At 47.2% G+C, this 25,472-nt stretch overlaps 1 protein-coding gene across 5 annotated transcripts in view; it reads left to right on the top strand.

Annotated features, from left to right (window-relative positions):
• Window positions 1–25,472, top strand: part of ARHGAP28 (Rho GTPase activating protein 28) — a 167,840-nt gene that overhangs the window by 19,314 nt on the left and 123,054 nt on the right. Inside the window, exon 1 of one of the 5 annotated variants that reach the window (XM_084778161.1) lies at window positions 24,086–24,181. The exons of the other annotated variants lie outside the window; for them this stretch is intronic. The gene's annotated coding sequence lies outside the window, so the exon portion shown is untranslated. Of the gene's footprint in view, window positions 1–24,085; window positions 24,182–25,472 lie in introns of those variants that run through there. 5 annotated transcript variants of the gene reach the window in all.

Below are 25,472 nucleotides of genomic sequence, written 5' to 3'. Positions count from 1 at the left end.
GAGCATCTTTGGTACATTTCAGAGTTGACTGATATTTTGATTTTATAATCAGCAATGCTGAGGACACTCGTTTTCATAAAAACATGACACCAATGGCAAAAGCGTGTTTAGGGCCATTTTAGAACTTGTTGGGAATCCTGTCCTAATCTTAAACCAGAATTCATTTTGCAATCTTTATGAAGCTGCAAGTTTTTATGGCCACAGACACACGCTGAATTGATACTGACACGTGGCAGAATGACGGCCTGGAAACGTCTAACAAATCTGCTTCCCATAAGCAAACCACATGTTTCTACGAGATCAGAAAATACTGTATGTGCAGTGAGAGCACTGATTCCCTGCGCTCCACGGCTGAGGCGTTTCTGAGAGTGTCCCTTGGCGTTTGGTGCGGTAACAACACACACAGTGTGGAGTGTGTGTGCAGAACCAGGCCTGCGGTGCAGCCATGCGCTACAGCACAGGCAAGCCCTGCAGCACTGCCAGAAACACCCCAGGTTCCTGGGGACTTTCATTTTCAACTAAATTTCGGGTGCTGAGAATTCAGAAGCCTTCTCCCAAGCGTTTGGTGATCTTGCGTTTCGTTCTAAGAACTCATGTGGGCTTGTGACCCACAGTTTTAAAAGGGGAGCGAGGTGTGGTGACTCACACCTATAATCCTAGCATCAGGTGGAGGCTGGGGTAGGAGGATCGCTGTGAGTTCAAGACCAGCCAGTAAGTTTTAGGTCAGCCTAAGCTAAGGCATGCAGTCCTATCTTAAACAGTGACCCCGCCCCCCCCCCCCCCCCCCCCCCCCCGCAATACAGCTGCAATATGTCCACAATTGGTGAGATTTTTTTTTTCTCTGAAAAGACTGGATATTTGGACTCTCCTGCTTTCCGGTCTCTGATGCAATCCTGACGTTAGCGGGGAAGCAGCTGCTGGTGGCAGGAACTCCGCTGGCTTCACGGTGCTCTGCTAAAACCTTTGCAGAAGTGGAGTGAGCTAGACTGGCTCATGGGCTTAGAATCCAAGCTGATTGAGGCCGCTTCCTGCGGAGCCTGCTCATGAAGCTCGTGTAGGGAGCCAGACATAGCGAGTACAAAGGATTATTGTCCAGAAAAAGGATGACTGGATGCCGAAGTGGTACCTGTTATACCTTCCCTTTTTATTTAAAAAAAAAAAAAGTAAACCCATTGCTTTTAATTTGTTACTGTGTCATCATCGTCGTTATCATTGTGTGTGAACATGTGTGTGTGCATGTGTGTGTGCATGTGGAGGTCAGGGTTCACCTTCCAGAGTTTGTTTTCTCCCTCCGCCATTGTGTGTCCCAAAGGTTAAACAGGCTATCAAGCTAGGCAGCCAGGTACTGTGGTTTCTGGAGAGCAAGTGCCTTTGACCCAGGGAAGTGACATTCCGTGGTGTGGGTGACCTTCTGTGTGATGGGCCTACAGCGTGTAGCTAGGGTGTCGGGCAGAGGAGGGACTCAGGTTGGATACGTTATGCGTGGGGAGCCGTGGAAGAGTCTGTGGGTCGCCTTGGCAAGATTTTAATTAAATACAGGATGGGGTTGGCAGAGTAGACAAAGTGTCAGAATTAAACTAAACACCCAAAAACAATCAAATAAGCTAAAAAACAAAACAAAACAAAACAAAAAACAAAAACAAAAACAAAAACAAAAAACCCTGCCTCCCTTGCAGGGGGTGGTGGCATGGTGTGTGCCTTCAATTCCTCATGATGCCATTTGGTTTTTTTGTTTTTTGTTTTTGTTTTTGTTTTTGTTTTAATTAGACTTGATTTAAAGGAATGAAAGATGAACTTTCATTTTTTTTTTTTAGAGAAACTTTGAAGAATTTGTCCTCCCCTCAACCCACTGCCACCCCCACAATTCATTGGAGTCACATGACTGGCAGCTGTGTGCCTAACTAACCCTAACCACATGCCAGAATCCTAGTGGTTCACCCAGAATCCCTGGGTCCCAACTCATAACCCGCAGCCGCAGATGTGACTCTCGATCTGCGAGTCATGCCGTTTCTGCGTTTAGCTTGGCTTGTGGTTGAGTGGCCCAGTTGGGTTTTGTGTTTGCGGAGTGTTCTGGTGCTGTACAAAAAAGGGTATGCTGAGCCTGGTGTGCCATGTGCTTCCTAAGCATTCCGGTGACTCCAGGAAGGCAAGGGGGACTGTCAGGTCACTTCACACCTGGTTATGTGCAAGGAAGCCCAGTGCCAGCTGTGTTCTGGGATGGCCCCTTACATGTGCTCCTAAAATGGTAGGACAGGTCAGTTCGAGGCTTTCTGCCTTCCTAGAATGATGCCACTCACCCCCGCATAGAATCTTCCGATTTCAAGAACTCTACTGAACTTTACATTCAGCAAGTGTCCAATCACACAAGCCTTTCATCTATTTTGAGTAAAGTATTTAACATCTGGAGTGTCCTTATATTTATAGATACCATACTCTGTACCCAGAGAGACCTCTCCCAGTTACCAAGAATGCTGCTTTAGTGCCTAGAGATTAACTTTACCCAAGTGGAAGACAGACTCAATGTAAAAATAGTGTGAGGCTAAAATAGGGCTTGGCTGCTGGCTCCTGGGCTGGAGGCTTCTGTTGAGCGCTTTCTTCCACAACCGGGGTGTTTCCGGAAAGTGAGCTTGCGGAGCGTCTTCTGTGACTGGGGCACTACTCTCTTGCCTGTGGGAAAATGCTGGAGGGCCCTGGGTAATCCCTGCATAGATGGCACGCTTCTGTTCTCTGAAGTGGAAAACGTTAATAAATGCTCAATGAGGACAGGGCGGAGATGTTTTGGTACCTAACACCTGTGTGATGCAATCTCTCAGTCAAGGGAAAGCAATGCATTGTTGGGCCATCTCATCCGTGGCCCAGACCTCTTTCTTTCTTTCTTTCTTTCTTTCTTTCTTTCTTTCTTTCTTTCTTTCTTTCTTTTTTTCTTTCTTTCTTTCTAGGCAGGGTTTCTCTGTGTAGCTCTGGCTGACCTGGACTCTTTGTAGACCAGGCTGGCCTCAAAATTCACAGTAATGTGCCTGCCTGTGCCTCACGGAGTGCTGGGATTACTGGCGTGCACCACAGTACCTGGCTTTAAAGATTTTTGGGTGTGTGTAGGTGTGGGTGGGTGATTAGGCTACACTGGCTGGCTGTCAAGCCGCAGGGGTCCGCTTGTCTCTGCCTCCTTAGTGATGATGTTACAAGCACTTCACCATTTCCTCCTCCTTCTCGTCCTCCTCTTCCTTCTCCTTCAAGAGATGTATGTATGTATGTATGTATGTATGTATGTATGTATGTATATATGTATATATGTATATATGTATATATGTATATATGTATAAGTATATGTATATGAGTGCTTTGTTTCCATGCACACCAGAAGAGGGAACCAGATTCCATTACAGATGGTCCCTAGATACCATGTGGTTGCTGGGAACTGAACTCAGGACCTCTGGAAGAGCAGTCAGTCAGTGCTCTTAACCACTGAGCCATCTCTCCAGTCCCCCAGAGCCTATTGTTAAATGGGTGTTTGCTTAGTGTTTTCAGTACTTTTTCTAGACACCCAGTCCAGTGTGTGTTCTGTATGAGATCACCTGCCTCTTCCTTGTGTGCCAGTGGGGAGGAGGAAGTTAGTGCACACACACACATACACACACACACACACACACACACACACACACACACACACGTGCGCACATGGAGCATTTCTGGGATCTAGGATAAATTTTAGCACATATCCGCCCCACGTTATGACAACATGAGGTAAAAGCATTGAACTGGAAATAAATTAGAGCACATAAGTCATGTGGCCCGTTAGCTTGCTACCTGATCAATAGGTCATGGCGCCATGAAAGTGTGGGCTGAGGAATGCCTGGCTGACGTCATCAGTAGAGGCACAAAGAAGCGCATTCTAATAAAAAGCAGGAAGCCTACAAACCCTATCAGCACTCCATAGGCATACCGTCCGGCACGTCCTGGATTCAGACGTGCGTCCTCTTTGGAGTTTCAGGTTTCATGTTCTTCTTCAATCCCAGGAGTCCTTTCCATCTGTCGTTTACAGGACAGTTGTGCCCGGAGAGTTCTTAGGAAATGTGTGGCCTGTACCCATGGGATGGGACATTTCAGCCTCTGATCAGCTGGCACCGGTCCGTTGGCCTGTGCTGAGTCAGCACAGCTTGGCTGGGTGCGCAAGGCAGAACAAAGCTGCTGCCAGGGCCAAGGCATGGAAAGGCAAGGCAAGGCCGATGTGCTGTAGTGTGTGCCCTGAGGGCAAGTTCCCAAGGAGCCTGCTAGGCTCTGTCACAAAGGTCTGTCACCTCCCAGCAGATCCAGGTCAAGGGTCAACTCTTTACCACTTGGACCTTTTGGAGACAGTGCTGATAAGAACTGGAGTGGTTTGTTGTTTGTTTGTTTGTTTGTTTGTTTTCACTGTGGCACCAGGCTTCATCATGTAGTCCTTGCTGCTTCCGGTAGGATGGGTGGCATCTGCATGTTATTGCTCCATCTGTAGTGTGTCAGGTGGCCCCTGTGTAGCCCGCACAGGCTCTTGGATTTACATGCCCACTTCCCAGGTGCTGGGAGTGCTGGCACACTCACAAAAGTCTTGTTACCCTGCCTTTTGAAAAAGGAGCATTTTGACGGAAAGCAGTATTTTGCGTTAGAAGTTAAGCCATAGCCATGCGTGTTGCTGCGTGCCTGGCTCAGGGAGGAGGATCCAGAGTGTGTGTTCAGCCTGGGCCCTCTTTCAGAAAACTAAGGGCGAGAGATCTAGATTATGGTACAAGAGCACTACGCGCTTACAGTGAGGCACAGTTCTTTTTCACTGAACTAATGATCCTCAATTAGGAGTGAAAGTGTGGGCGAGCGACTTCAGGGACACTCCATCAGCGAGCACTCCAGGGTGGAGGAGGGGCCTTCCGTGTGGCTCAGTTCTCTCCTTGGGGCTTCCTTTGTTTTATCTACTGGTTTGTTTTGAGAGAACATATACACACCACGTCTTTAAGGGCCCCTCCCATCTCTTTCCATTCTTGGTCTGTGTATGTAGCAGTGATCGCTAGGGCTTGCTGAGAGCTCCTGGCTGCCCAAGCACAGCTGCAAGTGCCTGCAGGCTTGCGTGAGGCCGAATGTAGCTAGGAGTTCACCCAACATCTGTAAACCTATCTAAAACATTATAAGCTTTTCTTTTAAACTTGACTCGTTAGCTCTTATGGATGGCGTTGGTGGCAGTATCTGAGGGCCCCGTGTGTCTGTGTGTCTGTCAGCTCTGAGCGTTCCAGCCCTACAGGCTGCTTTGCGTCTTATTCTAGAGCCTGAGCAAGGAGACACACGGTGCTTTACCTAAGGATGGCGTTCTCATTCCAAAACTCACAATGCCAGCTGCCAGTTTTTAAACACTTGTGGTACCCTGCTGTTGACGTGACAGAACGTGTGCACGTAGCCATTGTGCTGGGTCACCTTTCTATCTGTTTGCCAGTGGCCTTTACTGCTTGAGTCCCTTTGTCCCCAGGGTTTAGGCCACAGGTTATGTCGTCCAGAGTGCCTCCCCTAACGCCATCCTTCTGCAGCTGTCTCCCAGTGTGGCGCACTTCATCCTTACTGTTGCTGGCCAACCCAGCCCACTGGGCCTCAGGTCCACTGTCCCCACTGATAGCTGTGATGTGAGCTGCACTGCGCCTCCCTGAGAGCAGCTCTTAGGACTGATCTTCAGGATCTCTGTCCCTAGCAACAGGCCTGTTGTTGCTGAGACCCCGGGGGAGGGAGGCCGGTTAAATGTTATCTTATGAAACTTTCAAAAATCAGTTTTACACCGAGGAACAGAACATGAGACACTAAAGAAATAAATGCAAATGCGAGTCTGGAATCCGGCTCCTCTCAGCCAGCTGATTGTATTTACTTTGTTAGATTTTTATCTCTTATAAAGGAGGGGGAAAAATCCCTAGGAAGGGAAAGAGGAAGGGGAGATGTGTTTGTTTCTGAGGCTGACTGTGGAGTTTGGGTGACCCTCACTGTGGGGCGATCCTGCGTGGGGTTCATTGTCTCTTGCCAAACCGCAGCGTCTAATCGAGGGCTCAGTGACTCGGGGTGATTCAGAGAAAATCAGATAGTGTAATTTTAAAGACTGGAAAATGGCAGTTACGGAAGCTGCACAGAAATGAAAATTGTTAAGGTTGGAACCAGAGAGGCGCAATTCGCATGCCAGCTGAGCCAGGGGAGGAACCATCCTTCAGCTCCTGGGCAGGTGCAGACTGGTTCGTTAGGGTTGTCCAGCCTTGCAGGAACTTCAGGCCCGCCCCCTGAAGCTCTTGCTGCCCACCCACCCCCGGCAACACCCAAATCTCAGAATGAAGTAGCACCGATTCTTTGTAGTCTTGCAAATCACAATGTCTGCCCTACAATTTTCTTTTCTGATGTTAGTTTGATATTTTTGTCTTGAAGTTTCCTAAGGTTAGGAACACAACAACGGCAATTGCTAAGACAAGAAGCCAATTTTCTTTCTTTCTTTCTTTTTTATTTTTTTATATTTAAAAAAATTTTTTTTTAATGAGACAGAGTTTCTCTGTGTAGCCTTGGGTATCCTGGACTTGCTTTGTAGACCAGGCTGGCCTCAAACTCACAGCGATCCACCTGCCTCTGCCTCCCAAATGCTGGGATTAAAGATGTGCACCATCTCGCCCTGTGAAGCCAATTTTCTTATTACAAGAAATAGCAAAGCCTTTCCAGTTTTGAAGTCTTGCCTACAAAGTTAAAAAAAAAATCCAGGCATCTGGAAAAATCCAACTTTGTAAATGAGTGTTTAACTAGAGAAAGGAAGGAGCGCTGCATCTGGAAGACAGACCAATTTGATTACATTTAAGTATTAAACAGATTAATTTTCAGGGTGGCCACTCTTTATCATGTGCCTTTCGTTGACATGAGATTATATTAAGAATTTAATTTTAGCATGCTCTACAAATTGGCCACTGGCCATTCAGCCCTTGTCGACTAATAATGTTTCTCCTCAGCCATGGTCTGTGTTCTTTCTTGTTACCCCTCCTAGAGAAAGACCCTGAGGAGAGCCAGAGGGGATCCTCCCCTTCCAGGACAGGACTGAGATGGATGTGGTTGCCTCAGCAGAATGGATGGTGGCCGGTGACATCTGCAGTCTTCAAAGCCACATCCCGGCAGCCGGCAGCCGAGGGAAACCCAGCTCCCTGCCTTCTGCCCTGCAGATTCCATCTCAGCTTCTCACCGTCCACAAAGGGCTGATGCTTAACCTCACCTGCTATCTACCAGCTTGTGCTCAGCCCTGTTTGTCTCAAGCTTGGTCCTCTAAGGTTGTGCTGTCTATCACGGAGGCCATTTGTGTCCTTACGGAAACCAAGGCTCAGGCAGTGTCGCAGAGATTCGAGGCTGAGCAGAAGTGCCATTTGCTGAACCCAGCGTCACCCTCCACACAAGGAGGGTTATGGAAAGGGATTCTAGACTTAGGTTAGGTTCTAGAAATGTCTCCAGGTCAGTTCTTAGACTGGAATTACAGTGTGGTGACATGATAGGATTTTCCTCCTGAGTGTAGACACATAACAATGAAGTCCCTTGTTCCTCTTAGCACTTCACCATAGTCACGGCCCAGGAATGCAGAAGTTAAGCCTGTGAGAAATTAGGTCAGTGTCAGAGGACCAGGTGACTAAAAAAAAAAAAAATTTTTTTTTTATTGGCTCATAATCATTCTATTTATTTAGTTTGGAGCTTGTTGACAATGCTCTTTTGTTTGTTTGTTTTAAGATAGGGTCTCACCTATAACTCTGACTGGCCCGGAATTCAATAGGTAGACCAGACTGGCCCCAGCCTCACAGAGATTGGCAGCCTTTGCCTCCTAAGTGCTGAGAGTAAAGGCGTGGCGGCCGCCACGCCCCACAGCAATGCAATTGTGCTTTTCTGTGTTATAAGCAATCTCAGCAGAGATTTCAGACAATGTGAAAAACGACTTTCCAGTCTCTCATAACAGATAACAGCGTTGGTGTCTTATAGAAACGCCACTCAGTCAGTGCTCTTGAGCAAAGACTATAGATATCCAGATTGAAATGGTAAAGAGTCCTTGAGAGAGACCGTGCGTGTTCCTGCTTGCAAACGCCTTAAACGTGACCATGAGGGCCTCTCTTCTTGCCTAAAAGTAAATTCTGTGAGGCTGGCCCTTTAAAGATGGGTGGTTGTAGGCTACTGAGGGCTTCCTACTTCTGTTTCATCTAACGCACAAGCGCGGTGACACCGAGAGCCGGGTTTTGTGGGACCGGAACATAGCAACTCTGTGTTGTGTTTGTATTTGTGATTCATGCCACAACCTTGCAGTGACTGCGTAGGACTCAGCAGCAAAGTGTGACTTTCTTCCGTGGCTGACCACAACCGAACAACATGACGTCTTAACCTCAGGTGTCTGGAGTTTGCTTTGAGACCACTTTCTAAGGGTTATTCTTAATTAAGTGGATATTTTGTGCCCCCTCCCCCACCTTTAAGCACACAGTCTTACTATGTGTAGTCTATGCCGGCCTTAAGTGCATGGTCCTTCTGCCTCGGCTCCCCAAGTGCCAGGCGTTACTGAATGTGCCACTATGCCCAGAAAGAGGGTACTTTTAAAATTTTTATAAGGGAAAATATTTGGAGAAACTAGATTGGATTTGTTGGAACATCTAGTTTTATTGCTGTTTTTTAATATGTGAGTTCTGTGGTTTTCCTCACGTGTGTGTTCCCATGTGCCTGGAAGCTTCGCTACCCTTCATGCATCTCACCCCAAGCATGCTCATTTTCCACCTAACAGGTCTAGTCTGTGGCATAGGAGACAAAGAGGTTGCTGAAGGGACGGGTCTGACTGTGAGGCTGACCCACATTTTGTGACGAGGGGTTGGCCAACTTGGGGTCTGTATGAGTGGATTTGCCCTTATGCATTGCCTTGATTTTGAAGTAGGTGGGTTTTGATTAATGACTTTTGTTTTACTCTTGTCAATCTCAACATGGCAGGAAGTATGTCTTAGTAAAGTAATTGGTTTAAAACAGCTTTCATTTGATGCCAAGCACGTATGGGGCAGTCTTGCATTGTGAAGGATGACTTCTTGTAGCCTTTATTTCATCAATAATAACTTAAAATCATTCAGAGGGATAATTAGATATGTTGCCAGGATTCAGTTCATCTCAAATGTGCTCTTGTGAGCTCGCGCTCTCTCTGTCTCTCTCTCTGTCTCTCTGTCTCTCGCTGTCTCTGTCTCTCTGTCTCTCTCTGTCTGTCTCTCTCTGTCTCTCTCTCTATCTCTCCCTCTCTCCCTCCCTCCCTCCCTCTCCCTCCCTCTCTCTCCTTCTGTCCCTTTTTGGTGTGTGTGTGGCCTATACCTGTGGCTACAGAGAGCAGAGGGGGACATGAGGTGTCCTGCTCTTTGACTTTTCCTCATATTCAGGGTGTCTCGCTTAACCTGGAGCAGCCCCAGTCATCCCCAGGGATTCTCTGCTCTCTGTGGCCCACAGTGCTGTGGCTGCAGGTGTTTGCGGCATCGTCTTAGAAACCCTGTGTCCTCGGACTTTCACAGCGAGCACTCTTGCTTGTTGAACCATCTCCTCAGCTTCTCAGATCCTCTAGGGATGGTTGGTCCTCAGTCAGAAACTTGTGAGGGAGCTCTTAGGCAGAGTCAGATTAAATTGAGCTCTTTTGAAAAGAGAGGTTTAAATACAAGTAAAGAAACCCTGTTTTCCACTTAGAACAGCCAATTGCTGGCCAAGAGCAGACTCAGAGTAGATAGTACGTCTTTCATTTTGCATCTTTTCTATACTGCATCTAAACTTGGGGTGATATCTTTGTTTCCGTGGCTCACTAAATAAAATTTTTTTCCTTTACTAAATAAATTTTTAAATTGTCTCAATGCTGTGCAAAGCGTGGCTTCTTGATTAGCCTTTATTTTTATGCACATGGATATTTTGTATGCATGTATGCTTGTGTACCATGTGCAGTGCATGCAGTGCCCATGGAGGCCAGAGGGGGGCACCAGATCCTCAGGGAGTGGAGTTCTAGATAGTCATGAGCCATCAAGTGGGTGCTGGGAACAGAACTCCTGTCCTCTGGAGGAGCAGCCAGTGTCATCACTTCATTCCAGTTAGTTTATTATATGTATTAAGGGTTTTAAATAAGCAAGAAATGTTCATAGCATACCAGTTTTCAACAACTAAAACAAACTATATAATACAAACTCAGCTGAGGCAGGAGATAAATACAGAAGTTACAGTTGCAAACACAACAGGTAAAAGACATTAAAATCTGAGCACATTTGTGAACTATTTTTATCTTGAAAAAGGCAATTAAAGCAATTAGGGACTAAAGAAAAGAGTCTTTCCCAGCTGCAGAGCTCTGCTAGCACAACCTGACTCCAGGTCTCACCCCAGCTTGTCTGTGTCAGTGCTCCTCACTGTGCTGGAAGGCAGGCTGTCTGCAGAACCGTGGCCACAGGTGGTGGGCTCTTCTCTGAAAAGGCAGCGTGTTAAGACTGGAATTGGAAGTTTGTTGGTGGGAGAGTCGTGCCAATTGTTGGCGATTTTCTTGGTCAGGGGCATCAAGATGTAACTAAGAATGTTAGAGGTTTCAAAGGAGTTCCTGATTCTATGCTTGCAGGGTGAGTGCCCCACAAAGAAGGTCCTCCGGGTGGGACTGCGCCCCGACTGTGCTCACCCAGGTGAACGTAAGCTAAGCTAATGTTGTACAAAGTCTACGGGTTTGAGAGAACTGATGTGAGTAAATGTTTTCCCCTGGAGAGACTCTGGGGAAACTTCAAGTTCCTTGGCAGACAGTTTGCAAACATATTTGTTTCCACTGTCCAAACTTTAAAAGTTGAGCTCTCGTGCTGCGCTTGAAAACAAAAGTCAAATAGTTCATAAGATGGGAGGACTATTCAAGTCCTGGCTCTCCTTTCCTGCCCACCAAGGCATGCTTAGGCACAAGGAAGAAAGAAACTCAGAATTCAGATAGTAGTACCGTGTGAAGTTGCTACCACAGTAAAGTAAAAGGAAAAAAAAAAAAAGAAACAAAACAAAAATAAAAAAACCAAATTCAAAGGCATGACATCTGAGAGGAATTTCTTTTTTAAGAAAAATTTCTACTTACTTAAAAATATGTATGTATAATTGTATATATATATGTGTGTGTGTTTACACACACACACACACACACACAGACACATACACACACACCATATTAAAACCACTTTCTAAAGTCACTTTCTAAAGAAACTGTTAGGTCTTCGGGATGGAAGGGATTCCCCTCCTGGGAAGGGGACTCCTTCATAGAGCAGTAGTTAGTGATTGACAGGTCATCAGTGGGCATCGCTTCCTTATCTCAGTGCAGCTCTGGCAGCTGCATGGACGCCCAGTCCCGCTCGCTGCTGCTGTGGCTGCCGCGCTCCCTCCTAACCTTTAATTCACAGGAAGGATTTGTTACAGCAACCTGGTCGGTCACCTCCCCTCTTTAAGAGCACAGCACTGAAGTAGACCCTGGCCTTCCCCGCGGTTTCGCTTCACGTTCCTGATAGCTGTGGGGGTGTAATTCAGAATACAGATGTCCCGGGGACTTTATGTCACATTAGCGGTCCTTAGAGGGTGGGACAGTGAAACCATGGGATTACACTTAGGCCTCATCTACGACAAATAACCTTTGTACTTTCCTAGTTGCAATTCCAACCCTGAAGTGCCTGTAGACACACGTGGAAAACACATGAACAGTTACATTCCTTCTCTGTATAGAAGTTCACAGAACTATCCCATGACACCACAAGTAATGAGAGTGGTGTCCTGGGGGGAGGACCAGGGTGGGGACAAGTCAGCTTACCATCCGTAGAGGACATGGGAGAGACTTAACCGTTAGCCCTTCATATCGTCTGTCACTTCGGGGATGCTTGTTGCTGTAAAGTGATGTTTTTAAGGAATGCACATTAGTAGACAGCGTACTGTGACTCCCTTCAGGCCTTGGGTGCTGTGCAGCTGTGGGCTGGAGGCACACATTTACCATGGGGACCCGGCACTGGCTGTGGTGGCCTGAGAAAGTGGTGCGCCCTGAGAACAGTTGTCACTCCCCTTAGCCATGGCATAATTCTGGGCTTGTGCCCTGGCTCAGCCACCAACCTGCCAGCCGTGTCCTCATCTGCTAGTGTGTGCACATGAGGCTGAGGAGAGGCAGGCTGGGCCAGTCGTCAGTAGCGGGCTGGGAAGTGAAGCCAGTGGATCAGAGATTCTTACAATCTGTATGTACCTCAAGTATGTACCTCCAGTCTCCTCTCTCTAAGCCCCCAACAGGGTGGTCGTGGCTTTTACCTTGGGCTCTGCATTTAAAAGCTTGTTTCTCCTTTCCGCTTTGCCATGTATGGGCTGTGAGCCTTTGGCCAAGCTGTGTTGTCCCATTAGGGTTACCTATGCCCCTGACGTGCACACAGGGACTTCTCGAAAATTTCAGTTCGGCCATGCTGTGCGGTCATCTTTCTGCTACATGGGCCAGGGTTGACTTCGTCTCCCCCTCCCGTGTGCCCGTCTTCCAGCCCCCAGAGCATTCTTATGTCGAGACTGTGATCCCTGGTGCCTCCGCCAGGTATGCTGTATATATAGACGGGGCCTTTGGAGAACTAGCGAGGTCTCCAATAGATGGTGTCCTTAAGAGACACAAGGGTGGACTGATGTACAGACAGAAAGCCATATGGAGACAAGAGAAAATGACTTCCTTCCAACCAAAGACCAGCCGTAGGTATACCATCATCTTTGAATTCCAGCTTTCTTGAACTTTGAAACAAGTTATAGCTTAAACTGCTCAATGTGTGATTTTTTTTTCTCGTTATGTGAAATGGGCTTTTAAGCTTGAGCCCCTCTGAGACATAGACACGGACACACCACGGCGGGAAGTCACCCCTAGAACCCTCACAGAGTAAAGCCAAGAGCCCCTCTGCGTGCCAAAGGCCTCTTGCTTAGTTCACATGTTTCTACAAAGAGACAGTTCTTTCGGTCTAAATTTACTGGTTCTGAAACCAAAGGAAAGAGGCATTCCCCAAAACGTCGTCACCTACAGATGACTCCCCGCTCTTTTTAGAGTCACACCTGTTGAGAGGTGGGCTGTCCTTCCACAGGAGGTTGACTGCCAGCAGACCCCTGACTGTTGGGAGACTTGTTCGTTTTCTTCCCTGCTAGTCCCTAAGCCCCAGGAGTAAAGCCTCCACCAAGCAGTGCATGCGCTTTATTCCCTCTCACCTGTCAGCCAGCTTCCAGCACATGTGGTCCTCAAATGTTGCTGATGCTTTTTCACTCCAGTGCTGAGGCAGAGAGATTGAGGCTCTGTCAAGGGGGGGGGCATGCGGGAGAGCTGTGACCATGCGGGAGAGCTGCGACCAGGATTCCCAGCTGAGCAGCTCTGATCCATACACTCCTGCGACCCAGCATCCACGTTTCAGTATAATCAGGGATTAGAGTGGGAAAGTACTAAGCAGAGAAATAACCGTAGCAGCCAGAGTGGCCCTCTTTATGGGCTGTTATGCAGTATTATAACTTGAAAGCATCACAGATGTGGGGGCCGGCCTGATGCAGTTCGAGTCAGCACCTTTTAGGTTAAGTGGCTCATGGAAGAAGTCTTCACAGAGCCAGAGGAATAAGACAGAGTGATCTCAGCAAAATAGTCCAACTCTTGAATGGTTTGATGTTTGGGAGAGGAACAACACCTAGGATTTCCTAGGTGTCCTGTATAATGCAAGGCTCCTGGATGCATTATGGTGCATTGGCCCCATATGTATTCCAGGATCCCAGACCCCAGGGAAATCTGGGATGAGCTATGACAGGTGTAGTTGTTGACTCCTCCAACTGTGCCCCAAAATGAGCCCTTCCTTCCTTAAATTGTTTTAGTCAGAAATGAGAATAGTTAATACAGCAATCTTGAGAAGAAAGAGCGATTCTGGAGTTATCCTAATATCTGCTCTCAAATTATATCACAAAGCCATAGCTGTTGTTATCATGGAAGAAAATCCCAAGTGTTCAGTTTTACCAGTAAAGACTCAGGAGCCAGACACTGGGGTGAAAGCCTGCTAGCTCAGAGAGGCAGAGAAAGCTCCCCGCTGGTCTTCCTACTCAGCTCATGTCCCAGAAGGAAAGAGCCAAAAAGTCAAAAGCTTGCTAGCTTAGCTGATGACTCAGGAGGAAAAGGCCTCCTAGCTTACCTGACAGCCCCAGAGGAGAAATCCAAAAGCTAAAAGCCAAGGAGTTCTTTCTTCTCTGCACCATCTTAAATACCCTCTCTTAAAGTCACTCCTACTCTTTAATCCCTGACAGCTGGTTTCCTGCTTTGCCTCTTGATTTAGGGTTAGCTTTATTAAATCCTGTGTACAGAAAGCTCTTGGATTAAAGGTGTGTGCTAGGGCTAAGCCACACCACAATCACCTGTTTACAGTGTACAGAAAGCTCTTGGATTAAAGGTGTGTGCTAGGGCTGAACCATACCAAATAAGATACAGGTTTTTTTTTTTTTTTTACAGTTCACAATCTCAGATTCACAATGAGATCAAATATCCTGCAACAAGTAGTAATAAAAACTTAGTGGTCCTGACGCAAAAACAGATATGTGTACTAGTAGAATAAAACAGAGCACCTACGAATAAACCCCTATAGCTCCAGCAACCTAACTTTTGACAATTGGGTCAAAAATGTGTATTGGAAAAATCAAAGGCTGTTGAGTGTGCTGGGGAAGGCTGGATTTCCAAAGACCCTAGTATAAAACTTGAAACTCTGAAATGGGTAGAGAAGCATAGACGCGAAAGTCTTTGGGACGTAGGCGTAGGCGTAGGCAAGGACTTTCTGGAAAGGACGCCAGTATATAGGAATCAACCCCAAGGGGTGACAAATTGGATTGCATAAATAGTGGGAAAGGTATTCACCATCTTCAGTCATCAAGGAAAGCTGATTTTAGATTCCAACCCATCTCAAGGAGAATGGCTGTTTCTAAGAAAACATTAAATGATGGCGAGAATGTGGGGAAAGAGGACCTCTTACATGCTGCTTTTAGGAATGTAAATTTGCGCAGCCACTATGAAAAAAGTGGCTATTTGTACAATAGGGAGTGAACTACTGTATGGCCCAGTAATATCACCCTGCGTATATACCCCAAGGGCTCGTAAGTCAACTCACCGTAGAGATGTTCACCCACAATTATTGGTTCGTTAGTCACAGTAGCCAGGTAATAAAACCATCCAAGGTGTCCATCAACAGATGCAGAAAATGTGGCATACATGATGGAATTTTACTTAGTCATAAAGAAAGTGAAATCTTGATGTTGACAGGAAAATCATCATGTTAACCTAAACAAGCCAGATGGAAAGACAAATATCACGTTTTCTTTTCCTTTTTTTCTCTGTGTAGCCCTGGCTGTCCTAGAATTTGATCTATCTTGAACTCACAAGATCTGCCTGGCTTTAAAGGCCTGTGCCACGGCTCCCAGCTGCCGGCTACCACAGGCCACGGCTCCCAGCTGCCGGCTACCACAGGTTTTCTTGTGTGTGTAGAACCTAGGTTAGGTGATGTAGCTCGGTCGGCACAGTGCTTCTAGCACGCACAAACCCTGGGGTCTATCCCCACACAAGCTGAGTGTGGTGGCACACACCTGTGGTGGCACCATGCCTGCAGCAGCACACACCTGCAATCCCATCCTGGGTGGGTGGAGCAAGTGGATCAGAAATTCAAAACCATGTTCAATTACCTCATGAGTTTAGGGTCACCATAGGACCTTGTCTCAAAAATAAGACTAAATAAGTAAAATGAATTAACAAAATGACATGTGGGGTATGTGTGTGTGTGTGTGTGTGTGTGTGTGTGTGTGTGTGTGTGTGTAGTGTGTATGGTGTGCTGTGTGTGTAGTGTGTATGTGTGTGTGTAGTGTGTTTGTGAGTATGGTGTGTGTGTGGTGTATGAGTATGTAGTGTGTGTATGTGTGATGTGTGTATGTTGTGTGTTCATATGTGTGTATGTGGTGTGTGTATGTGTGTGTGGTGTATGAGTATGTGGTGTGTGTGTGTGTGTGACATGTGTGTGTGTGTGTATCTGTCTGTCTGTCTATGTGTCTGTGTGTGTGTGGTGTGCTGGGTCATGTGCATGTGCTGACACTGGACTAAGGATCCAGAGAGAAGAGGAGGAGTTTTTTTATTATTATTAATTTATTCTTGTTACATCTCAATGGTTATCCCATCCCTTGTATCCTCCCATTCTTCCCTCCCTCCCATTTTCCCCTTATTCCCTTCCCCTATGACTGTTCCTGAGGGGACCTCCTCCCCCTGTATATGAAGAGGAGGAGGTTTTAAGGGAGCTGGAAGTGAGGGGGCACTGGAATGCCTGGGCGTGAGAGCAGACATGGAGTTGTCGCAGGGAAAGGAAAGAGTCAGCTCAGGGCACAATGTGACTGTTTAATCAGTACTCAGTTTCCCCTATTGGTTCTGTGGGTCTTGGAAATATCATCCAGCCACGATTTTCTTTGCAGGTCTGTTTGAAGAGAATACATAAGCAGGTGTGATTTTTTTTTTCTTGTCCTAAAAAATGAGCTTAGAAGCCAAGGTTTTGCACATAACTACAGCATCATTTTCTTACTCCCACATTGTGTGTGTGTTGTGATTACTTTGAAAGTAAAATTAATTTCTTTCTCTCTAGGTGAGGGAAAGCTAGGTATCCATGCTGGCCACAGCCCTGGCTGGCTCACTGTTCACTTTCCCACCTCACAGTGCTGTTGCTATGGTGTTTGCGAACCTGCTTCTCTGCTGCTGCTGAGACTTCATCTGGCAGGGTGACCTACTGATGAGAGACTCACGAGGAACAGCAGCTTTGCGTGCTTTGTTGGTCCTGAGTTGACAAAGGCAGGAAAGCCAAGACAGGGCTGTAAACTACTCCCAGGAGGAGAAGACTAAGAGAATGTTAACTCCTGCCGTATAAAAGCAGGACCTGTGGCCAGGCCTCACTGTTCCCCGGGCTGTGTGGGGTGTGTGGGAGCTGTGCAATCCTGGACGACATCCTCAAGCTCGGGGTCTCCAGTTCCTCCATCTCACAGGGGACTGATACGCCTACTGCAGAGGAAACACTTCCAGCCGCAGTCAGCACCTAGTGGGGCCACTGGTTTGTTGCTATCACTATTCGCTGTGGTCTGCACATATGTACATGCGTGAAACATGCTTCCTGGCTGTTGGTATTATGTGGAGAAGTAGAGACTTTAGAGAAGTAGGTCGGGAGACATGTCTCTGAAAGTCACGTCTTGTCCTGGCCATTTCTTTCTTTGTTTCCTGTCCACCAAGAGGTGAAGAACCTCTCTGCCCTGCTTCCACTGCCACAGTGTCCTGCTGTGGGACCTCAGAAACCCTTAATTCAAAGTGTTTGTGTCCTGTGCTTTGTAGTGACGAAAATCGGACTATGTTATTATTCAAGACAGAGCTTGCCTTCCTCCCTTCCTCCCTTCTCTCTTCTCTCTTCCCCTCTCTCTCTTCTCTCTCTCTCTCTCTCCCCCTCTCCCTCTCTCCCTCTTCCCCTTCCCCCCTCTCTTCTCCCCCTCCCCTCCCCTCCTCTCCCTTCCCTCTCCCTCTTCCCCGAACCCCTCTCTGTCTCTCTGTCTCTGCCTCTCTGTGTCTCTGTCTCTCTCTCTTTCCCTCTCCTCTCCTCCCCCTCCCCCTCTCCCCTTTTTCTCTGATAATATATCAAGTGCTCAGGCTTTTCTGGAAGCATCTATGTAGTTAAGGTTGCCCTCCACCTCCTCAGTGCTAGAATCAAGCTTACCCCTTATGTATGCAGTGCTGGGGATGGAACCCAGGGATTCAGGCACACCAGGCTGGCGTTCTAGCAAGGGAGCAAGAGCGCAGCCTGGGCACCTTGACTGTGCACAGGCCTCTGTGTGCAAATGTAGACAGCATTATCACGAACCATAGCCTGTTCGCTAAGGTGAGGGACTTGCTTGCCTCATGGCCATGCTAGGCTTTGTTCTTTGTTCATGGATATGGATGTGGTTTTATGGTAATGGCTGCACCTGTCCTTTTCATTGTTCGTTTTTAGCCAAAACAAAAACAAAAACAAAACAAAACACAGACAGTTGCTTACCATATAAACTGTTGAAAGAAGGCAATACAACAGGTAAAAAGCAGTGTCACCCTGAGACCTCAGGCCCTCAGCAGGCCCAGTGGAGTTATAAGTTCTTGGCAGGGAGCCACCAGTACCACAGCCGGCTGCCCACAGCTCTCTGTGACCTCAGTCTTCTTGCTAGCCCACAAGCAGGGCACAGTCCCTCCTCACTGTCACTTCCACTCAGACCTGGATTGCATCCCTAGATAGGCCTAGTGTAACCATAGCCCTAGTGCTGGTGGGGCAGCTCACCGGCTAGCCTAGTCAGCGAGCTCCAGGGTCAGTGATCAGGCCGGATTTACCTTTCATACAATCCAGTTCTAGCAGTGTTGTTTCAAAATAAAACGACTTCCTTCTTCCTTAAAGTTGTGTTGCAGTCCACTGTGTACAGCTGCCTCTGTTTCTGCATCCGTCACCAGTTGGTGGACACCTGGTTGTCTCCATCTTTTGGCTCTTAGCTGCAGTGAGCATAAGGGTCATGTCTCCTTCCGTACTAATTTCACTTCCTCTGGCTGCGTGCCCAGGAGTGGGACTTCTGGGTTGTATGTTAGCGCTGTTGTTTTGAAGATGCCCCATACTGTCTTGAGTAATGACCATGCTAGTTGGCAGTGCCACCAACAGCGTGCAAGCGTCCTGTTTCCTCTACGTCCTTGCCAACACTCGTTATCCTTTAGATGGTTGCGTTGATGAGGGCGGAGAACACGCGCATCTTGGCTGCCCCCCTGCTCCATGTCACCAACACAGGCCTGGTATGGTCAGGCACTCGAAAAAATATTTGTTGCTTGAAGGAACCATGTCTTATACCTCACGCCTGGGCCAGGATGACGCGTGCTCTGTGCCGCAGAGCCTGCCTTCGTGTTGGAAGATGACCCCTCATCCAGTTTCTTCCCCTCTCTGCGTCCTCTCGTCTTTGTACTTACAGCTTAGTGAGTAAGTGTCTTGGTGGTTGTTTATGCAGCTACAAAAATGGGGGCGGTTGGGTGGGGGTGGCACAAGGAGATACCGGAATCAGATAGTCACTAGACAGTAATGCTGCGCCAGGTTACCAAGTGACCCGACTTCCCTACATTCTTGCCTCCCTTATTTCAGAAGAAAGGCATTTTTATAGATATAAGACACACTTTCTTATGTCCTTGAAGCCATCTGGGCCTTTGCTTTGTTGAACAAGGTTAGTGCATTACCTTGGTGTTGGGATCTGACCTTCTATAATGTGGAAATTGCCTCCGAAGATGAGTCGACGTTATTAGGTTACCACGATCTGAGTCGCTGCCCTTGTAGACGTCTCATTTGCATAAGGACATTTAGATCATAAACACAGTGGAGATGGTGACTGCTCCGCGCCGTGACGAGCCTTGCGGTCTGTCTCTTTCTACTGCACCTGCTGTATGGAAAGTCAAGTTGGTGGTTAGGGATTAGGTTTCTCTATCTGTTGACGGGTCTCTGAATGGTGGCCACAGGCACAGGGCAGTGCCCACGAGGACACCACATCACACGTGTGTTGGCAGCGGTTGTTAATCAGGCTCCATCAAGCTTAAGGGTGACTCAGTCTCTGGCCAGAACTCCACCTGGCTCTTCGTAAGTGTCTTTGCTGCTGTTTGGAGATATAGAGGGCTTCGTGGTTCGTGCTGAGGATAGAGGGGCAGAGAAGTGAGGTTCTCAGTGGGAAAGGTTTGGGGTAGGGAGCCAGAGGTTCTAACTGTGCAGCACGTGACGCAAACACGCCCACTGCAGATTCAGTTTGAATAAAGCGATGCCTTCACTATTTCAGTGACATTTCCGTTAAGCGAAAGGAAGGGTTGAGTACAGTTGGAAAAGGCTGTGGGTTAGGATAGGAAAGAAGTGGCCACCTGTAAAAGATGTGTCTGCCTGGGGAAACAGTTCTAGCCTGCACAGTCGGCAACCTGTAAAAGATGCGTCTGCCCGGGGAAACAGTTCTAGCCTGCACAGTCTGAGCGTTTGGATAAGTCTTCAAAATGTACACGAAGAAACTGGAGGAGAAGAAAATAAGAAAAACGTGGTGTGTACACACTTGTCTGCGTGTGTGTGTGTGTGTGTGTGTGTGTGTGTGTGTGTGTGTGTGTGGCGTGCGCACGCCACACCTATACAAATATGCATAGATCTGTTGGCTAGAATCCTTGTGTTTCCTGAGTTCCAGAGGGCTTTGCTTTGGCAGCAAACCATTCCACGCCCCTATGTCTTGGTGATGCTCCCCCAACACATGAGCCCACTGCACTTGGTTAGAATAATAAACACAGCCAAGAGAGGCTTCAAATACTGTTAAGAGTTCACAGGAAAATAATTCTTGCCTTAAAGAAGACCTCAGCCAGGCACTGATTAAGTCCAGACATTGAGCATCCTGCCTTCAAGACCTCAAGCCCACTGGACTCTTCGAGGCTGAAATCCAATGGAGAATGACTATATGTTGGCGGAGTGAGCAAGCTAAGTCTGATTCTGTTTGGAAGCTTGCCTTAGAGTTCAGATCAATAGTTACTTCTGCCTCCCATCTCTGTCTGTTCAATTCTGAGACAGTTACTGGACTTGCCGTATTATACACTGACCTGCAGCCTAGGAAAAGGCCGAGGGTTACAAGTTGTAGGGAGGTGGTATAAGGTAAGGGCACTTGCCACAAGGGCTGACAGCCTGAGTTCAATCCTCGTGAGGCACATGGTGCAAAGAGAGAAGCAGTCATGTTGTCTTCTGACCTGCACAGGCGCACCATGGCACGCTCAGCCACCACCGCAACAAAAGCAAATAGGTGAATACATGGGGAAAAGGTTTTATAAAACAGAAAGTGTAGGCGTTGGTTGGGTACCTGGTGTTTTTATCTCATCTGTCAGGTAATGTTATAGCGTCCTTAGACTGAGAAGGCCTGGACTACTGAGTTTAAGCCTCATGACCAATACAAATGTAAGTTATCTTCCACAGACAAGTTACAGTGTTCATGGGGGGAAAAACCCTCTGCCTTAACATTATTGCTGGACACAGGCTTTAGCCATCAGGACCAGCACGCCCTGCCTGCGTGTTTGTGAATGAGGCCTGTCTTCAGGTTTTCGTTCTCATAACCACTTTGTATGGTTTTACTGAGGTAAGCCTGGCTCTGTGCAATGATGCGTTCCTGTGCCGTGTCTTCTGTGCCCGTGGTATAGCATGCTTCTCAGGTGCTGGGGAGTGCATCAGCAAAGCCACCCGAGCCTAGAGTTTTCCCCGTGGGAAAGTCCTACGTTATCAGCTTCAATTGTGTTTAAAAATAGGAATAGATCCCATGTCTTCTTGTCAGTTCCTGTAATCCATCCCATTTTCCAAGGGATTCATCTCTTTCATATAAACTGTAATTTCTTGGCATAAACTATGTACCAGTTCATAATATGTCTTTGTCATCTGTTTTCCATTTGTAGGGCTTAGGGACCATATCCTCTTTTCTTTTCTGATTTTGATGGTATTTTATCTTTTCTCTACTTTTTTTTTTTTTTAATCAAGCCCCATGACTGGTCCCCATTATACCTACCTGGTCTTCTTTTGGATTACTTGAGAATATTTTTTTATTCTCTTTTATCCTTTTTCTCTTGATACATCTCTTTGTTCAGTTCTTTTATACTTTACACTACTAGATCTCAACTCTTAATATCATTTCACGAACTGTGTAAGGGCCCGGTTGGCTTTATGATTTTACTTTCCCCGTCCTGAGCTTTGGGTGCCATGTTACTCATCGCACTTGCTACATCCCTCACACAATGTGTAACGCGCCGTTACTACTTTTGTTTCAACAATCACTCTTACTTTACAGAAATAAAAAGGCAAGGAACTAGTTTCTTTCTGTGTCGTCACACCCCCGCCACCCCCATAGCTCTGATTCGCTGGGGCCATTCCAAGTCCCCATCGAGTTTCACTTGGCAAACACTTAAGAAACCGCATCCAACACGCGCTGAAGTGTGGGTTAGCTGCCTGCACACCCTGTGTGCCTCTGCGCAGGTCTAAGACACGTCTTATCCTGCCTTTATTTTGGAAGAATGGCTCCACTGCAAGTAAAGTGAGATGCTGAGTTATCTTTTTCTTCCAGCCCTCTAGAGATGTCTTCTTCTTCTGCCTCTGACAGAGCCGTGTGATCCCCCCTTTGCTCTGTCCTTGTGGGCGTAGTCTCTCTGTCTTTCCGCACTGATGCTTCTGACATTTGTCCATTACCTGGTTTTCAGTGAGGGTGTCATGGCACACCAGACTGCTGGTTTTTAGTGAGGGTGTCATGGCACACCAGACTGCTGGTTTTCAGTGAAGGTGTCATGGCACACCAGACTGCTGGTTTTCCATGAGGGTGTCATGGCACACCAGATGGCTGGTTTTCCGTGAGGGTGTCATGACACACCAGACTGCTGGTTTTCCGTGAGGGTGTCATGACACACCAGACTGCTGGTTTTCAGTGAGGGTGTCATGACACATCAGGATGCTGGTTTTCCATGAGGGTGTCATGGCACACCAGACTGCTGGTTTTCCATGAGGGTGTCATAGCACACCAGACTGCTGGTTTTCAGTGAGGGTGTCATAGCACACCAGACTGCTGGTTTTTAGTGAGGGTGTCATGGCACACCAGACTGCTGGTTTTCAGTGAGGGTGTCATAGCATACCAGACTGCTGGTTTTCTGTGAGGGTGTCATAGCACACCAGACTGCTGGTTTTCAGTGAGGGTGTCATGACACACCAGACTGCTGGTTTTCAGTGAGGGTGTCATGGCATACTAGGATGCTTGTTTTCCAAGAGGGTGTCATGACACACCAGACTGCTGTTTTCTTTGCCTTGTCTTGTTTTGGGGTTCAATGAGTTTCTTCAAGCTGTGATTTATAATTGTAAACAGGTTTTGGGGGGGTGTATTCCAACCACAGCTTTTTAAAAGTCAATTTCCTGCCCCCAGATCTTTCTAGGACTCTATTAACAACAGGTCTGTTAGATTGTTCTTCGTCCCACAGGCCACTGGGAAATTCCTCAGTTTTCCCAGTCTTTCCCCCACCTTGTCTGTGGATGTTTTTCATATTGTTCGGTCTTCAGACTTACCGGACTTGTGTCTTGTGGCTAATTAATGGTGCTGATAAGCTCATCCACTGTATCCTTCATTTCAGGCATATCTTTCATCTCCAGAGAGTCTCAAGTTTTCCTGTCTTCCATTTGTCCCCTCATACATTTCCTTTTAGAATTTTTAGTAATCTGAGCGTGTTTACACTTGTGCCTTCATTTGCTGGTGTGTGAGGTCCTCCGTCCTGCTGTGTCTAAATTCCTGTCCCTATCCCTTCTTTGCCAGCATGGGAGTTAGGTTGGCTTGCATGCTGGGCTTGTTTTCTCTTTGTTCTTGTTTAGTGCAGGATAAGTAAAGGTTTTGTTTTATTTGCATTAAAGTGTTTAGGGCAGACAGAGCTGACCTTTAAGAGATGACTGAGCTTCACCAAAGTAGACTCCTGAGGTCATGACCTAAATCCCCAGACTCTCTGACAAAAGTCTTTCTATTCCAGCTGGGCGAGACTCACACATCGGCCAGCCAAAGGGAGCTTGGGGGATTGTTTAACTTATAGAAATGTATTTGTTTCTTGTCAGACTCCATGAAGTTGACTCTGAACACGGTGACTTGATATTCAGCCACAAACCCAAGGGAATGCCATATGGATTTCTGGAGCTCTTTGTCTGCCTAGCTCCTTCCTGTCTGCCACTTGGTAGTTTTCCCTCATAGATTCTTTCTGCCTGAGCCTCCCAGAATGCTGTTGTGCACCCCCTGTCTGGAGGAGACCACGGTGTTCTTGGGTTTGCTCTGCTCTGAAGTTGGAGTCTTCCTAGCAGACAGAGAGAAAGCTGGGGTAACCTTCAGCAGTGCCTGCTGGTTCCTCCTCTGTGGGCTGCGTCCTGTACTTTCTTTGCCTGGTATCTGTAAACAGCTTCTTAGACGTAATCTAGTTTCCCAGCTGTTTACAGCTGAAAGGCTGATCTCATCGGTGTGCGGGGACAGTCTGAGTGTCTCCTAGACATTCCGGCACCCTTCGAGTCCCTCCAGAGGCGTCCTGGAGATCACTGTGTGCAAGATCAGACCCAAGGCTGTGGCAGCACGTCCCAGACAGGTAGGGGTGTGACGGTTGCGAGGTAAGGGGTGATTTGGGGCTCCCACTCTTTCTGGGACTCTTTCTGGAGTCATCTCTCGTGTTTCAGGTATGTGGTTGGGGACAGCTTGTGTGTTCAAACTCTTCCGGGTGTAAGAAGGGATCTCAGCTGGGGACTCCGAACCTCTTATTTCGTGTGTTTTAGATATCTTCCCCCATTCAGTTTTTTTTTCCTCCTTCTACATCTGAGCTGTCAATTGAGGCTGTCTGAAAGCGCGCTGTTAAGGGGTCTGCATTTATAATTTATTATCACCATGACCCAACAATGTGGATACTAGCGTCTCTGTGATCATTTTCACTCACAAAGAAAGCGCAGTTCAGAGACATTGAGACATTTGCCTGAGATCATGCAGCCGGAAGTGGTTCAGCCAGGATTTGAACCTATGCCCCTTCTCACTTGGTGCTTGGCATTCCGTTTCTGAGGCAGAGTCATGTGAATCCCAGGCTGGCCCCCAGCTCACTGTGTAGCTGAAGATGTTCTTGAACTTCTGGTACTCCTGCCTCTGCCTCCCAAGTGCAGTTGGCTGCAGTTGGCCATGAGGCCTCATTTTATGGGGTGCTGAGGACGGAACCCAGGTCTCACTACTACGAGGCAAGCAGTGTCCGGAGCCGCACCCTTAGCCTTGGCTTGGCTTCAGCATCTGAATCAGTTGAGAATATGAAGGCTGTACTTACAAATCTGCATCTCCGGAGCTGAGCAGAGCCTCCACGCAGCACGTTAGGATGGAGGGCAACAGCAAGAGATACCATAACTCTTGTTACTCACCTTGAAAAACAAGAAATGGCCCCAAATGCTTGGAATCAAAGTACAATCAAAATTTCTTCTCTATCAAGATCAACCTGTCGGTGTGCCTTTGTTTTGCCTGCTTCATTCCTTACAGAGGTTAGTTGTGGACTCAGCTAACAGGAAAGCTTTGCTCACTCTAAAGCAACAGATGAGAAGAAGGAAAAACATTTTTTTTATTGTGTTGAGAAGTGTACATACCTACTATCTGCAAACTGGCGGCCACTATGTTCTGTGATATTTGTTCCCTTTGGTCAGACCTATAAATTATCTTCTCTTACAGAACAGACTTTCTATGTCCTATTCGGTAGAAAACACTTATTTAATAGTAGCAATGTTAGATGTTGTACAGTTATTGACAAATTGCATTAAAGCAAGACATGAATAATGAGAAAAAATAACATAACTAGAGCCCCTGGGTAGATTCTTGAAGTTATGTTTTTAGCTGCCAATCAGATGTGGTACAAG

The sequence above is a fragment of the Acomys minous genome (assembly GCF_964271855.1).
Source record: "Acomys minous genome assembly, chromosome: 4".
NCBI classification, from domain to species: Eukaryota; Metazoa; Chordata; class Mammalia; order Rodentia; family Muridae; genus Acomys; species Acomys minous.
The sequence above is the reverse complement of the archived record's forward strand: the minus strand, read 5'-3'. Positions and strand labels throughout refer to the sequence as shown.